This window comes from Bos mutus, chromosome 4, assembly GCF_027580195.1.
Source record: "Bos mutus isolate GX-2022 chromosome 4, NWIPB_WYAK_1.1, whole genome shotgun sequence".
Classification (NCBI taxonomy): Eukaryota; Metazoa; Chordata; class Mammalia; order Artiodactyla; family Bovidae; genus Bos; species Bos mutus.
Genome location: NC_091620.1, coordinates 16,222,256 through 16,240,532, shown reverse-complemented (window position 1 = coordinate 16,240,532; position 18,277 = coordinate 16,222,256). Strand labels below are relative to the sequence as shown.

The window sequence follows — 18,277 nt, the reverse complement described above, 5'->3', positions numbered from 1 at the left end:
CTCCATAGAATGGATCACTTGTCTATCAGTGATTATGAATCTTTCTCTTATGAAAGCAGCCTTAAATTGTGAAAGTAGGCAAACATTATTCAGATATGAATCTACTGAATCATATTTTTACTTCTCACTTTCCAAGTAAACTGAAGACTTATTAAAGGTATGATTTGAGTCTTATGCATTTATATAGTGTCTTATCCCTCTAGCATGGCACCAGAAGAAAGTGGATACTATAATGAAGTGACAAAGATGGTGGCCTCCAAAGTCACACTAACCTGGTTTCCAAGATTTCACTTAACTATTTTGAATTTAAGCTAGTTAACTAACTTTGCCTTAGTTGCCTCACACATAAAAGTGGATAATAAAATGACCTAACTCATGTGAGTTAGTGCACACAGAGCACAATTCTAGCACATAGTAAGGGTTTGCTAAGTATTCAGCTCCGTTCAGTTCAGTCGCTCAGTTGTTTCCAACTCTTTGTGACCCCATGGGCTGCAGCACACCAGGCCTCCCTGTCCATCACCAACTCCTGGAGTTCACTCAGACTCACGTCCATTTAGTCAGTGATGCCATCCAGCCATCTCATCCTCTGTTGTCCCCTTCTCCTCCTGCCCCCAGTCCCTCCCAGCATCAGGGTCTTTTCAAATGAGTCAATTCTTCACATCAAGAGGCCAAAGTATTGGAGTTTCAGCTTCAACATCAGTCCTTCCAATGAACACTCAGGACTGATTTCCTTTAGGATGGACTGGTTGGATCTCCTTGCAGTCCAAGGGACTCTCAAGAGCCTTCTCCAACACCACAGTTCAAAAGCATCAATTCTTCAGCACTCGGCTTTCTTTATTGTCCAACTCTCACATCCATACATGACCACTGGAGAAACCATAGCCTTGGCTAGACGCACCTTGCTAAGTATTAGCACTTTCTAATTGTTGTTGTTGTTTACATGCTCAAAATGTGGGTAATGAATGACTAAGATATTGGATAAATAAGTAGTATAAATAACATAAGCAAAATAATTTTGTGAGCTGATTTAAAAAGAGACAGCAATATAAAATGCTTTTAGGAAGTGTTCGAAGTATTATTTGGGTTCATTCTTCGAGTAAGCACACCCAATTTCAATCAGCATTACAGTTGGAAGGACAGGAAGAGGATGTCTGAAGGTCAGATGAGGGCAATAAAAGACACATGGGGCAACACAGAGAAGGAAATGGCAACCCACTCCAGTTTCTTGCCTGGAGAATCCTAGGGACAGGGGAGCCTGGTGGGCTGCCATCTATGGGGTCGCACAGAGTTGGACACGACTGAGGAGACTTAGCAGCAGCAGCAGGGTCAACATGCATAAACTGTTAGCAGAATAGCAGATTAAGATCCAAGTTAATTATTTACTATGAAATTATATATTTTAAAATAAAGTTCTCTTTCTGAATGCTTCCTTGAATTTAGGTAGATTTTGAAAGTTCATGAATTGTGCTAGTTACAATTCTTGGTCCAAGGCCATGCAACCTAATAGTTTCTCAAAAATAAATATTAAATAGGTACAAGGGTTTAATTAAACCAGAATTTCCCAGAGTATGCACCACAGAAACTTTGAGAAATACTCTATCCTACTATATTAATTGCATGTCTGCAAAATAACAATGTTTAAACATCCCATGAGGAGGAAAACATCAAGTGCGCTAAAGAAATAATTTTATGGATATTATTGTTTTTGATGAGAATACACTAAAAGAAAATGAGCTGACTTAAAGAAAAGTATTTATTAAGTATTGGGTTGGCCAAAACCTTCATTTAGGCTTTTTCCATAATGAACTTTTTGACCAGCCCAATAATTGGTTGTTTGTGGGCTTTGCAAAACTCATGAAGATGGTATACAAATCAGAAATGTTTGGGAAATGCTGACTTAAAATAATAAATGATTCATTTATAGATAGACTTTTATTATAAGATAATAAATTATTTATGTATAAAATGACATCTATCAAAAATCAGTATAAACAGCACTTTATAACTTATTTCAATAATTCAATGTCTAATAACAATGACTTGATTACAAATATAATACTCTGTTGGATTATTTAAAATAATTGTATACATATTTATAACATTTTAAGCTCCATACAAATAGATGTCATGTTTAACATGGTTACTATTGTGCTCTTAGTGCCCGGCACATTATATGTATTAAGAAATATTAGTTAAGTGAACAAACAAACAGCTATATAAACTTTAGGTAAACACATTAAAATTCTAAAAATTTTACCCAGGGGAAAGTATAGGACAGTAAACAGATATTTTATAAGACTGGAAAGTGATTCTCACTCTGTTAATATCTGATAGAACTCCATTATATTATAACTACCCTTAAAGTTGGAAAAGAAAATGGCAACCCACTCCAGTATTCTTGCCTGAAAAATGGCACAGACAGAGGAGCCTGGAGGGCTACAGTCCATGGGGTCGCAAAGAGTTGGACACAACTTAGCAACTAACAACAAATCCTTAAAGTTGCTGCTAATCAAATCATAGAGTTCATTAACTGAAAAAAAAAAATGACCAGAATTAGAAAGAGATTTGGAATCATGTCAATTAACGATCTACTAAATACCAAAGTAACTGAGAAGTCCAGGTGTCAATTTAAAGATTATGTGAAAAGAGACTGCTTTGTAAGAATATTTCAGAATTGATTTTTTTCTGCATATTTACTAAATGTATTAGTATTCTTAAATAACTTCAGCTATATAGTTGAATTTAATGTAAAGGTCACATTATTAGTGTTTTCCAAGAACTAGCCTGCCAGTGTAGGAGATGTAAGAGACTTAGGTTCAATCTCTGGGTTGGGAAGATACCCTGGAGGAGGAAACGGCAACCCACTCCAGTATTCTTGCCTGGAAAATTCCATGGACAGAGGAACCTGGCAGTCTATAACCCATGGAGTCACAAAGAGTCAGACACGACTGAGCACACACAGCAACAAGTTTAGTAAAGGTAGATGGTGGAAGAATTACATCTGGGTTGGAAACAATTTGATAAAGAAATGATTTCTTTTGTAAAGGAAAGTTGAGACTTCCATTGCTTATACAATTTTAATGCTTTTTATATTTTAGGAGTAATTTATAGACTAAATAATTTCCTACTATTACACAGAAAATTAATGCCTTGTTTAAAACAAGATTAATATCCGCTGGGAACATCTTCAATAGATTTGAGGTCTATAAAAACACCATAAGGAATAAGGCAAATGAAAGCCTTAGCAAGTTGACCCCTTTGGATATTGTTTTCTTTCCTTTATTATGCTTCCATGAAAGGAACAGCAATCGATACAAATAAGGCCATGTCTATAAAGCTGAAGACAGATTGAACGGGCACCAAAAATTCATTTCAATGGCACTGTAACACAGGCAGGTGCTCAGTGGGGCCATAATAGTCCATCCAGATGTTTTCATAAGGTTTCTGCTCAGGGTTTGAAATGGGAAAAAGAAATATCGCTGGTTTTAACAGTAAATTTCTTCTAAACACAGCTTCTATCTTCCTCTTTTAAGTAGCAAAAACTATTATCTCCTTTTACTTTCCACTACTGCCCAGAAATATCTAAACAGGATTGTAATTACTGACAACCAAAACTGTATTGTGCAGACAAGCAACATGATGACAAAATTCCGGCATTCACAGGAGATTCTAAGCATTCAGGATTCTTCAGTTCAGTTCAGTTCAGTTGTTCAGTCATGTCCGACTCCTTGTGACCCCATGGACTGCAGCACGCCAGGCTTCCCTGTCCATCACCAACTCCTGGAGCTTGTTCAAACTCATTTCCATCGAGTCGGTGATGCCATCCAACCATCTCATCCTCTGTTGTCTCCTTCTCCTTCAATCTTTCCCAGCATCAGGGTCTTTTCTAGGGAATCAGTTCTTCACATCAGGTGGCCAAAGTATTGGAGTTTCAGCTTCAGCATCAGTCCTTCCAATGAATATTCAGGGTTGATTTCCTTTAGGATGGACTGGTTGGATCTCCTTGCAGTCCAAGGGACTTTCAAGAGTTTTCTCCAACACCACAGTTCAAAAGCATCAATTCTTCGGTGCTCAGCTTTCTTTATAGTCCAATGCTCACATCCATACACGACTACTGGAAAAACCGTAGCTTTGACCAGACGGACCTTTGTTGGCACCGTCTGCAGTGATTTTGGAGTCCAAAAATAAGTCTGTCACTGTTTCCATTGTTTCCCCATCTATTTGCCATGAAGTGATGGCACCCCTAAATACACACAAACTCTCACAATGTGTTGCCATATGGAGGAAGTAGTCAAATGTTGTATGAGAGTCACAGTATTTTACTTTCACACAGGAATAGAGAATAGGATTTCAAGTATTAAAAATGAATATTGTATATGGGGATACTGAATCTTTCAATAAATAGCATCTAGAATTTTCAAAGGGAAGACAGAAGTCGGAGAGAGTAGTGGTGGTGGAACTATGATGGATAATAGATGATTCTCTTCCCTGAGAGAGTAATTATTCTATTGCACAGTACATTCCTTTATATTTTGTTTCCATGTAATATTTAATTTGATTTTTTTGTCTCTGATCTCATCTTCCTCTAGCGTTTGTTTGTGGAGTATAGGAAATAAAAGCGACCTGATGTAAAATAGATGTTGAAGCAAAGGTAAGAGTAATTAGTAATAGAAACAGGGCTTGCCAGCTCTCAAACAAAAACTTCACACAGAAGGGCTTTCAAAATCATTTGGGCTATTGTTTTCTGTATGCACAGGCAGGAATGACTTAGAGAACATTTGAAAATGTTCTGTTTGAAAATTCCTTCTTGATATTTTGATTCTGCTTGCTATTCTCTTTGAAATGGAAATACCATTGGGAGAGTTAACATTACATTAATATGTTAAAGTCATGTCAAATCTCTTGTCTTCTATCCAAAGGAGAACATTGTAGGGGAGGCTGTGGAAATAAGGACATAAGAAAGAAAGAAAGGAACAAAACAAAATGTAAAGGAAAATGGTGTCCATGTTTTCTTAGAACTGCAGTTAATAACCAGAGGCGTGGTCCAGGGTTATGATGCATAAACATAGGAACATCACTGATGATAACTATTCTGAGGACATAATGCTATGCTTTATTTACATTTAACCAGTATATGAATAATGTTAAAGTAACCATCTTTGGCAAGTTTTTCCCCAAATTTACAGCTTATGTCGACGAACTTTCTTTTACAAATTTTTGGTAGGTGGCCTGGAGGGTTATTCACGTGTTTTGTGGTCCACAAAGATGGTTTCATAGACTTGCGTGTGTATTAGATAGTTTATACCCAAGAGTTGGCATAGGATTGCTCAAAACAGAAACACACAAGTCATAGGTGGTTGGTGAGCATTTAAAAAAAAATCAAGATTTCATAAGTGGATACAAGTGTATATGTTACATTTATCACTGCTTAGTACATCATGCTTTATTAACTAGCATAAGTTAATTTAATTTTAGTTATGATCTGGGGGATGCATTTTTATTGGTGAGATTACCGAGGTTCAGCTAAATTGGTTGGCTAAAATAGAGACTCCTCCAGACTCTTGCATCAGAAGGATAAAGGAATCTAGGGAGACCTTTGTTGTTGTTCAGTCACTAAGTTGTGTCCAGCTCTTTGCGATGCCACGGACTGCAGCCTGCCAGCTGTCCCTGTTCTTCACTGTCTCCTGGAGTTTGCTCAAACTCATGTCCATTGTTGATGCTATCCAACCATCTCATCCTCTGTCACCCTCTTCTAGAAAGCCCCTTATCTTTTACTTTTCATAGGACCAACGTTGGGTTCTTAAATAGTTCTTTTCATCAATTGAATCAGAGGATTCTGGTTGATTCTGATTATAAAGTAATCTCAATCTTGTTTCTAAAATTTTTCACATTTTCTGTGAGAGAAGCATCCACACAAGGAAAAGTTGGAAACACTCATGGGATAGAGAGATTGGATTTTCAAATTTAAAGAACAGGTTGTAAGGGCAACTTTTGAGCCTGTTGCTAATAAACATTTGCCTTCTGGTTGTAGGTGAGGCAGACTTTTGTCTCACACTTGTGTCTTACATAGAACTGAGATTGATGGAGAAATTACTTAGACCTACTCACGAGTGCATGCTAAGTCACTTCAGTCGTGTCTGATTCTTTGTGACCCTATGAACTTTAACCCACCAGGGTCCTCTGTCCATGGGATTCTCCCGGCAAGAATACTGGGGTGGGTTCCCTCCCAGGGATCTTCCTGACCAGGGATCAAACTCGTATCTCTTAAGTCTCCTGCATTAGTGGGCTGCTTCTTTACCACTAGTGCTACCTAGGAAACCCCAGACATACTCATCTATTTCTTACTAATGGTAGCTACTTATGTCTACTAAAAAGCCAGAGTGGCACAGATCTATTTGAACAATGCATCTATTAGTGCCAACTGTATACCAGACACTGCTGGACTCAGGAGTGAACAATATAGACACCCCATCTCACTTCCTAGATGCTCGTTAGTCAGGAAAGGGGAAGAAAACTTTTAAATAAGAATAGTAATAATAATTTATATTATGTTAGTTAAAAGAACCAAGGGTTTCTAGAATGCTTCAAGTTATTAAAAAGTTAAAAAGTGATACATTTATGCCACTAAAAGATAAGGAAGCCTCTCATTCTCTCATTGTTAGTATCATTCAAACCTATATTCTTTATGCAAACAGCTTTTTGTAAACTGTATTATAGATGCACCCATGGATGATAAGATGTTTAAACACTCATTAGCTGCTTGGGAAATTTTAAAACCTGTTTGTGTCTCAGTTCACCTGGCTTCAAAATTGGAATACTAATACCTCCCCAGGTTATGGTGAGGAACAGATGAAATGGATAGAATACTATAATAGATGAAGGCATCTATCACATTCTCTCTTACAGAGAGTCAACAATAAACAGTTTAAAATGATGATATCTTTTAAACAAATAAGGAAATATTAATTGATATTAAAATTTGAACATTTTAATTTAAAAACATGTTTTAAAAAACTGTTTGGTTCTAAGGCATTAAATCTGAGAATTACAAATGAATATTAGAATTACTGGTTAAGATGTTGAATAAAGACTGTCATCTAACTTTTTCCCTCCTAAAACCCCAGTAAAGCCAGAGTATATTTATGTATACATACACATTCATAAATGTATATGATAAATGCATAGACATATTCAAACTAGGACAGTATTGAAAGTAAAAAGGAGAGCTACATCAGGCCAAAAAAAATTAAGATGGGATTATATTGAGCATACAGGACACATGGCCACTCTAAGCAAGTTATTGTTCAGTCGCTAAGTCGCGTCTGACTCTTTGCAACCCCATGGACTGCAGCTTGGCAGGCTTCCCTGTCCTTCACCATCTCCCAGATTTTGCTCAAACTCATGTCCATTGAGTCGGTGATGCTATAACTAAGAGTGAAGTTCAAAATCAACAAGACCCTCTAACTCTTAACAATAAACACATAGCTAGTAATTATTAGGAATCTGTAGGTAACTGAGGAGATTCCAGGACACATAAAAAGGTGAGAAAGTGAGCAGAATAAAGGAATTCAGAAAAAACTGAGGGAAAGGAAAAAAATTTATTATCCTTAAGATACAATAAAAAGTCTGCAGATACGAAGAACAGTACACTATTAAAATGGAACTTCCAAAGAACAAAAAGGAGCTCTTTGATTTAAAACCAGGATGAAAATCATTCTAAAAGGAGAAAACAGAGAAATCAATCAGGAATAGAAAAATAAAAAGAAATTTGAGGAGTTGCCAGTGTGAAAGTAAGCACCTAGCCCAAGGATGAAAACAGACTTATTCTAATGCCTGTTGTGAAATTTCAGAATATTGGGGAATAAAAGAAAGTTCTTCTAATTTCTAGGGAGAAGGATAGGTTTATTAAAGGATTGAGAAACTGTCAGAGAATGTGCTACCCCCAAATGAGGGTGTAAATTGACATGAAAAAGACATAGGAAATGGGAAGCATGAGGTCTGACATAGTGGAAGATGAGAAAATTGTTGGGTGAATAAATACAGGTGGGATGGGAGATTTCATGATGATAGGATGCCCCAGATAGAGACAGCAAGCAGTTTGGATTGGAGCAATGGGAAATATCAGCAAGACATCCTCTATTATTTTATAGTCTTTTAAATACTGAGAGCACAATATGTTGGATTCTACTCTGTACTTGGCTTGCAGCGATAATGCACTAATAAATTTCAAGATCTAACACCTGATGAGATGGCACTGATGTAATAATAGTGGAAATAAAGTGCACAATAAATGTAATGCACTCGAATCATCCCCAAACCCTCCCACTACACCGTTTGTGGAAAAATTGTCTTCCGTGAAACCGGTCCCTGGTGCCAAAAAGGTTGGGGGCCTCTGAGCTAGTGCATTAGTTCACCAGTCAAAAGTACGCTACTGTCTCTCAGCCCTGGCACCTATAGGTAAACCAAGTGAGCTTAGAAACGGAAGGGGCAAATATGGTTCCAGTGAAGAGAAAATAAATTACACATATTTATACATCAAAAAGGGCTTCCCAGGTGGCTCGGGTGGTAAAGAATCCTCCTGCCGATGCAGGAGAGGCAAGAGATGCAGGTTTGACCCCTGAGTTGGGAAGATCTCCTGGAAATGACAACCCACTCCAGTATTCTTGCCTAGAAACTTCAATGGACAGCGGAGCCTGGTAGGCTACAGCCCAGAGGGCCACAAAGAGTTGGCCACAACTGAAGTGCCTGAGCACACACGTACATCAATAAAAGGAATAACTGTAATGACGATCACGATGAGGATCTAGTAAGTTCTTATATAGTCTTAATTTTCAATGCTGATTTTGTTCAAACATAGTAGAAACAGGATATGAGATTAATGATTATCCGAGGGGAGGCTCAGCCCTAATGACCTCCTCTGTCCATAAATACCACAAGAAGATTTCTGACAACTTCATTCACAGGTATACATTTTTTCAGAGTTATTTTGTCAGTTGTCATAAATGAGACAAATGCTGTCATGTGGCGTCATTTACGCTGGGCATGATGAGGTTTAGGGCTTGTGCTTAAATCAGTCCCAGAAGCAGGACTCCAATATTTGCCAGTTTAGGCACCATGTCATACTAGGTAGAGTTTATTATTTAAGTTTCTCAGTTGCATCAATTAGACTAAGAGGAAAGATAAAAAGACAGACCAGTTGCTACATGAGATTCTCTTGCTAAAATTGCCAGGAATCTTTCAAAATGGAAATTGATTTACTGAGAAGGAATGAAAGGTGACTCAGCAAACTGGAAAACCTAGGGATTGGAAAGATAGGAGTTCAGGCATAGTGGCTTTAAGTTTAGTCAGAAGGGAGGAATTCCTAGTGAGCAAGTGTGAGGTTATTCTTGCACTTTGAGCTAATTTAACTGGATTTCACAAAGGCTTTTTTTTTTTTCCCCCCACCTGCCAGATGTACAAGCTGATATCTGTAGACTAGACTAGAGTTTCAGACCCCAAATGACAGAGGAAGCCAAACAGCAGTCCATCGTCATAGACAGTGTGAAACCATTCTCCGTTTTTGAGCAGGTTTTGAAATTGCACAACCAAGACAGTGCTTTCAGAGCACCAGAAACGCAGTGTGTTTAAAATTCTGTTTAGGCAGGTGTGTAAAAACGTTTGAAGGTGGGGCATTTGCATTCGGGGTACCGTTTTGGAGGCTCAGAGGTGGCTGGGCTGCCTGTTCCAGATCCAAGACCACTCTGTCTTGGTTTCACATGGTGCCCTCCCTTCCCTTCCTGGCTCCTGTCTGAAGGCGTGGGCTTCACCAGGCCTCCTGTAGCTCCCCTCTCCCTTCCTTGATTTAAAGTTCGAAAAGCACTTGAGGACTCTTATAGTATTAACCTGTCACTGTGACTGACACACAATGAAGAGATCTCAAAGGAGCCTTGGCAGGTAGAAGTCATCCGTGGAACAGGAGTGTGAGTCTGAATGGGAGTCTTGGGCGGGTGGGTAATCAGTTACAGAGACGAGCTCTCCTTTCAGGCTGCGTTTGATCACTGAGTTGGCTCCTAGATTTTCAACTGAAGCTGTGGGAACAGAATTGAATTCAAAGATTTACACTGATTGTGAGGAACTGAAATAGCTGAGCGCATGAAGAGGAGTTGCTGAGTGATTATAAAGGTTTATAACAAAGACAGCCTGTGAGAAGGCTACGAAAAGGGGATGATGTGAAAGAAGACAGAGAACTATTCTGCGTGCAGGTTAATGTTAACGGCTGAGGAAGCGGATTGGGTTAGGAGACAGAAAGAGGAGGGCAAACGCCTTTGATGGGAAAAAAATAAAAATGAGTGGAGGGAATAAAATGGAAGAAGACAGTGTTTTGAGGCTTATACTTTAAAAGGTGGATACATCAGAGAGAGAGTGCACGGCACTCCAGGAACATGAAGGGGCAGCGGCATCGTCCTGCCTGGCCTGTGGGTGTTAATAAGCTTTTGGAGAGAAGAAAGCTGTGTGTGTCTTCATTTCTAGCCAGTTTCCTTGCAAGAACAGGGAATGAGGCACTGCAATCACATTAAATATTGCTGGTAATACCCAAGAGAGTTCCATTCAATCTCATTACCTTCTCAAGCCAGATTTTGTTAGACTCAGTTTAAGATTTTACACTGAAAAAGTAACTAGACATCGGGAGTAGTATTTAGATCGTCCTAAAACTCGGGCATATATATCTCCTCTTTTTTGGATCTCCTTCCCATTTAGGTCAGCACAGAGCACTGAGTAGCTTTCCATGTATATGTACGGCTGATTCGCTTTGCTGTGCCACAGAAACTGAGACAGCAATGTATAGCAATGCTATAACAATAAAAAAAGTCAGGCTTAAAACCTAAGGAATAATTAACCCAAGTACACAAGAAATACAAAAGTTATTCTATGAAAGCTCTCAGAAATTTGTACTCCTGGCTGAATTAAGAGCTAAAATTGATAATAATTGCTTAATGGCTTATAAACTGATTTCATCTAAAATGTGTTCTCTGATTAAAAACCCCAAGGCATCAGCGGGGCAATTAAGAAGTAAATAGTTTATGGCAAAAATGCTGTCCTATCACAGATAATGAATTAGTTATGTAAGGAAGTTTTAATGATAATGAAAAGACATGAATAAGAGATGCTCGTTTCAGAAATCACACTTAAATCAGACTACAGAATCCAAAATGAGGAGTATGCACACATCTGGCCATGAGGATGAGTGACACTCGCTCGGGCATTCACACACATACGTCATGCATGCACACACATGTGCACGCACAGCAGCTGTGAACTCTGGCTCCAGATCACACGGACGGCTGTCTCCACAACCCACTAGATGTGTAACTTAGGACTTAATTTCTGTGAGCTTTAGTCTCCTCACCCAAAAATGGGAATAAGAGTAATATTACATATTCCATGGGGTTGTTGTGAATTATTAGATGAGTCCGTGTGTCTGATCCACTTAGAATAGTGCTCAACATTTGGTTTCCCCTCAATACTATAAATATAACTATAAGCGTAAAATATAAAATCTTATCACACATCACCTAACCTGTTAGTAATTCTAATCTCAGCTGGTAAGCAATTTTCATTTTTGCTTATCTATATTTTCAAGTTTTCCTATTTGAACAATATGATAAAAACCACAAGTAATAAATAAGAAACCTTAATTTTTTACAAACTAAGTTTGGGACTGTTACTCAATAGGTAAGACACTATGTAGCTAGAGATATGAATAGTATAAAGAGCAGGAAAAAGAATACAAAGTATTCCCTCAGCATTCCCAAACCCTGGTGTATACTCCCTGATCCTATTCCTTGAATGTAGGTGAGAAGTGTATATATACGATGGGTTATCACTACTGAGATTATGTTACCCTATACAGCAAAGGTGCTCTATGCTCTGTGATGACCTAGATGGGTGGCTCAAGAGGGAGGGGATATATGTATACATATCGCTGATTCACTTCGTTGTACAGCAGAAACTAACACAACATTGTAAAGCAATTATCCTTCAATAAAATAAAATGACTAGCTGGTACAAAAAACAAAGCAAACAAACAAAAAAAAGGTGAAGAGATTTTGCTGGTGTCAGTAAGGCCCCTAGTTGACTTGAGTTAATCGAACGAGTATTATACTGGGTGATTACGAGGGACGGCCTAATCACGTGCACTCTTGAAAGCGAGTCTAGAGGTCAGAGATTCTCCCATTGCCATGACATGAGAAGGATGCATGGCTGGGAGCATCCTCTAGGAGCAAGCCACAGCCAAATGGCCGACAAGAAAGTGGGACCCTCTGTCTTAAAACCTGAAGGAATTGAATTCTGTCAACAGCCTGTACAAACGTGGAAGAGGACGCCAAGCCTCAGATGAGACCACAGCCCTGCTGACCCCTTCATTTCAGCCTGTGAGACCCTGAGCAGTCAACCTAGCTAACCTGTGCCAGAGCCTTGACCCATGAAAACTATGATATAATAAATTGGTGTTATTGAAAGCAGAAAATAGAGAAGGAACTGCTTTGCTTTGCTGAGGGGTAGGTGGGGGGTTATGGCAACAAGGAGTATGGGGCAGGTTCATGATTCTTTCTACTAGAGCCCAAGAGTCCCACCCTGGCAGCCCATTGTCACCCCCACCCCCTACACTGCACTACAGAAACTTCTGAGAGGCATGTGATAAAAAAAAAAAAATTATATTACTGAGAGCAAGTGCTTAGGAACTTGAGTAACAAGCTCTCTATAAATATTAGATTAAAAAGACATGAACAGCTTTTACCATTATAGAGGATAATAGAATTTGATCAGCTAAATCCCAGGGCTTTATAAAGTACAAATTATGTAAACAAGCTTAATGGTTTTTTGATAAAACCACAAAAGTAGCGCTAGGAAGAATGCAGGAGACATTCCTTACTTGGGCTTTAAACATCACATCAAACAGCACAGATGTTTACTTAATTTTTTAAAAATTAAATATGAATGCAAAGAGAGTTATAAAGATGAATTTGAGATAGAATATTGAGGAAAGCACAGTTTTTGATTTAAGGATAAGCAGTGATTTTCCAAGGATAACGGCTGGATCTGGCTTTATTTACTATTGATATTATTAATCCCTGGGAAGAGAGAACTAAATGAAGCTTTAAATACAAAAACTCAAGGTTTCTAGAAAATGTTGATAAGCATCTTAAGAAAATAGAAATAAGAAGCTGAAGTGTTAGAGAAGTATTCACATGAAAGAGGCAAATATTATAAATATATGATAATATACATTCATTAAAAATTATATCTATGACACCAAATTTTCAGAGAGAGAACAGAAATTGAGAGGGAGGGTGAGGATACCAATGACCACATTTTATAATGTGCCCTAAGATCTTAAAAAGGAAACCAGGCTTTGACTTGGATGGAATGATTGATTCTTCTACAAAAGATTCAATGAATACACTATCTCCTTAGCGTCAACTGAGCACTTGAGATGTGTCATTTAGGGCACCCCCTAATTTTCAAGTGATGAAGCACTGAAGTACAGATAGCCAAAAGGAGAATCGCATGGTAGAAGGACTGCTTTATGATAAAAAATGAAGAATGCAAATTTATGTCAAATATGGCCAAGAAATGAGTAAATTCAAGCTTGTTTGAGGCAAGAGGATTTTGTCTCTAAATTATGTGAATAGTGGTATTTTTCTTTCATGTTTCATAGCAATAATAGAATTTTTCAGTCTTTTTAAGTATAGAAGGCAGTGTAGAGATCAACTCATTCCAATTCCTACTCTATTCACAAGGAAACTGAGACAGAGAGATTAATTGGGCTCAAAGTCTTCAGGGAATCTGCATAGTGTATGCCCACAGTACAGCTCTAACAGGCTGATTTACAGCTGCTGAAGGCAACATAGAGTCCCACCTTTTCTTGACCCATACCTGCTCTTCTGTACTCCAACGTATGGGTTTCCCAAGAAAGAAACTTGGGAATTACTTTCAACTCCAACCTCACCAGCCACAGTCTGGTCAACTCAACTTTCTAAATATCTATCAAATTAATCCTCTCCTTTACCTCATGGCCTCCACCTTAAATCTCAGTTTCAACTCCTGAATTATAACAGTGACTTTCTGATTTGTTTTCCTCTCTTATTGTGTGGGTCTCCTTTGGAACATCCTATTCCCAGTTGCCAAAGCCATTCTTTAAAAATACAGGATCATCAATTGCTTCCTTTTCCCTGGTACCAAATTTCAACTGTTTTGTTACTAAACTAAACTTGTGTCCACTCACTGAATATGTAGCAAAATTAGTCTACTGACACTGGATCCTAGTGAAGGAAAGTACAGCATTTATTGCAAGGCACCAAGAAAGGAGTATGGGCAGCTTATGTTCAAACAACCTGAATTCCTCAATGGCTTTCAGGTAAGAAATGTTTAAAGGCAACATTAGGGGTGTGGTGCATGACCAGCTCCTGCACAGTTCTCTGATTGGGTTGATGGTGAGGTAACACAGCGATGTTTCGGGAATCTCAATTATCATCCTTTTGTTACAACTTATCTGGGATATAGATACTGCTGGTCAGCATGCAGTTAACTTTTTTCCATCAGGTGGAGGATTTAGAATCTGCAAAATAACTCAAGGAGGTGGCTCAGGATATTATCTATAGCCCTTGAAAAAGAACTAAATGTTCTTGGCTTTATTTTAAGGCTAATCTATAAAGAAATCTGAGCACCGAAGAATCGATGCTTTTGAACTCTGGTGTTGGATAAGACTCTTGAGAGTCCTTGGAATGCAAAGAGATCCAACCAGTCCATCCTAAAGGAAATCAGTCCTGAATATGCATTGGAAGGACTGATGCTGAAGCTGAAACTCCCATACTTTGGCCACCTGAAGTGAAGAACAGACTCATTTGAAAAGAACCTGATGCTGGGAAAGATTGAAGGCAGGAGGAGAAGGGGACGACAGAGGATGAGATGGTTGGATGGCATCACCAACTCAATGGACATGGGTTTGAGTGAACTCCGGGAGTTGGTGATGGATAGGGAGGCCTGGTGTGCTGCAGTCCATGGGGTCTCAAAGAGTTGGACACGACTGAGAGACTGGACTGAATTGAACTGAACCTATTCTTATTTTGTCTTGCTTGAATATTATCTTTTGTTTATGCCTTTTGTCATTTCTGTGATTAAATTTGCTCTTTGGAACTAAGGGAAGGCATAGGAAGTAAAGCTTTTTTACAAACAAGAGGTGGGGTGCATGGAGGGCGGGAGGAGTCTAACCTAGAAGGACCATGGGGCCTTCTCAGTCATTATATACATTTCCATTGATTCAAAGTCATTCTCCATCCTCCCAATCTATTTTATAAATTTTAGGATCCAAACAGTCAATTCAACATCCACATGGATGACCCATTTGTCGCCAGAATTCTATTAGACACTTTCCCTTTACTTATTACATTCTTGACACAAAGAATATTTCATCACTAGAAATCTGATCTACCTACTGAGTTCCTAGGACTACATTCCTGGGATGCCTTTTCCCAGTTTACAATCCTCTAAGTGATATTATCATTTCTCATATATTCATATGCTAACAATTAGCACATTTTAATCTCTAACCCAAACATCTTTTCAGGGCTTATTCAACTGCAAAATTTGCACGTCAACTGAGATGGCATATAGCACTTCATATTTAAATAGGTCAAAACTGAATTCTTGAAATTCCTCTAAATCTGTTCTTTCCTTTATTTTGCATGTCTCCAAAATGGCACTATAATTCACTGAGTTACTTAATCCATATATTCAGGAGTTATTCTTGATAACTCTCTTTAACCATTATTCTCCCATCCTTCACTATTTCCCAGAGTTTGCTCAAATTCGTCGCCATTCAGTCAGTGTTGCTACCTAACCATCCCATCCTCTTCCTCCCTCTTCTTTTGCCTTCAATCTCTCCCAGAATCGGGGTCTTTGATGACAGTACTACCTTCAAAATACATCTGAAATGCATCTCTTCTCAACACTTAAACTATCACCACCCAAGTCCAGAGAAGCATCTTTTCTTCCCTGGACCTTGACTATAGCTTCAGACCTGGTTGCGGTGCTTTCAGCCTGTCATTCGTGGTGCTCAAAGTGGTATCGATCTTGGTATTGATCTAGGGTGGCCCCGGCGTGCAGCAGCTAGGAGCCAGGCGTGGGTTCCCAGTCAGAGGGTTGCTGAGTCACACCCTCATGGCAGTTGGAATCACTTTTATGGTCATTTCTTCTGGGTTTCCTTTGGCCAATCATTTTGATTCGCCTGGTTTGTAGTCCACATTTTGTGCATCTCAGGATCCTCCCATGCGCATGCACGTATCTGTCAGCCAAGCTGGACTCTACCAAAGAGGTATCTGGGTAGAACATCCCTTGACATCACTCCCCTTTGGCCTGCAAGGAGCCTTTTCTGTGCATGTGTGGTGAGGGAGGGCTCTAGTGAAGAAATATTCTTTGTGTGACTTCGGAAATGAGAGATATGTGGTCTGAGCAGGCCTGTCCACCTCCTTCAATTGTCCCGCTATTCTTGTTTTGGAGTTTCTGTCAATAGAGAATGAATCTCCAACCGCTTTACCCTGGGGGGCCCATCTACCTCCTGCCTCAGTAGTTTTAACTGAGACCTGTTTAAAACCTGTTTAAGACCTGTTCATTCCCCTGTTTAAAACCTTTCCATAGCTTCCCACCCACTACACTGAAACATAATTCAAAAAATAAAAATATTTTCTTCCCCCAGTACCACCATCCTTACTTCCTGATCTGCTCTGCTCCTGCCTGTCTCCTCCACTTCATTTTGGGCCCCTACAGTCTTATTATGCTTCAGTCACTTGGGTTTTAGTTCCTTCGAAGAAAATGACTTTTTTCATGCCTTGGAGTGTAAATTTTCAGGGCTTCTCTTCCTTTCTCACCTTTTTGAGTGCCTTGTCTTCATCCATATGCTACATTTTGGCTAAAATGTTGCTTCCTAGGGAGGTTTTTCTTTTTTTAAATGCTCTATCCAAAATAAATCATTCTTCACAATTCCATTACTTTTCTCTGCAGAAAAATTACTTATATTTGTTTACTTTTTTTAGTGCTTGTTTTTATTATAAGTTGTGAACACCATGAAGGCATTTACAATATCAATTTATTCTCACACGACACAATTTCTGACAAAATAGTAAATATATGAATGGCAAAACCTAGAAAAAGGATCCTAGAGGTACACTTAAATATTCTTTTTCCTTTTCACAAAGTCTATGAAGAAATTCACATTTTTTTTTCTTGTTTCTGTATCCATTACATATTTTAATTGCATTTTATCTTTTAGATAATGTAGATTTTATATATGCTGCTGCTAAGTCGCTTCAGTCGTGTCCAACCCTGTGCGACCCCATAGACAGCAGCCCACCAGGCTCCCCCGTCCCTGGGATTCTCCAGGCAAGAGTACTGGAGTGGGTTGCCATTTCCTTCTCCAATGCAGGAAAGTGAAAAGTGAAAGTGAAGTCACTCAATTGTGTCCGACTCTTAGCGACCACATGGACTGCAGCCCACCAGGCTCCTCGGTCCATGGGATTTTCCAGGCAAGAGTACTGGAGTGGGGTGCCATTGCCTTTTCCGAGACAACCTCACATTGGTCAGAATGGCCAACATTAAAAAATCTACAAATAACAAATGCTGGAGAGGGTGTGGAGAAAAGGAAAACCTCCTGACTGTTGGTGAGAATATAAAGTAGTGCAGTTACTACGGGAAATGATATAGAAATTCCTCAAAAAGCTAAAAATAGAGTTGCCATACGATCCAGCAATCCAATTCCTGGGCATATATCTGGACAAAACCATAATTCAAAAAGACACATGCATCCCTATGTTCATAGCAGCACTATTCGCAACAGCCAAGACATGGAAGCAAGCCACACATCCACTGACATATGAATGGATGAAGAAGATACAGTACACATACAGAATAGTATATTACTCAGCCCCAGAAGAAGAATGAAAGAATGCCGTTCGCAGCAACATGGACAGACCTAACGATTGTCATACGAAGTGAAATTAGTCCATATATCACTTGTATGTAGAATCTAAAACGTGGCACAAATGAGCTTATCTACAAAACAGAAAGAGACTCACAGACATGGAGCACAGACTTGTGGTTCCCAAGCTGGAGGAGGTTGGGGGTGGGATGAATTGGGAGTTTGGGATTAGCAGGTGCAAGCTGGAGTTAAAGAATGGGCAAATGAGGTCCTATGGGCAAACAAGGCCCTATGCTATTCAGTTCAGTTTAGTTGAGTTGCTCAGTC

The 18,277-nt window shown here is 39.0% G+C and overlaps 1 protein-coding gene across 1 annotated transcript in view; it reads right to left on the bottom strand.

Moving 5' to 3' along the window:
• Positions 1-18,277, bottom strand: part of CNTNAP2 (contactin associated protein 2) — a 2,330,533-nt gene that overhangs the window by 806,022 nt on the left and 1,506,234 nt on the right. The window lies entirely within an intron of this gene.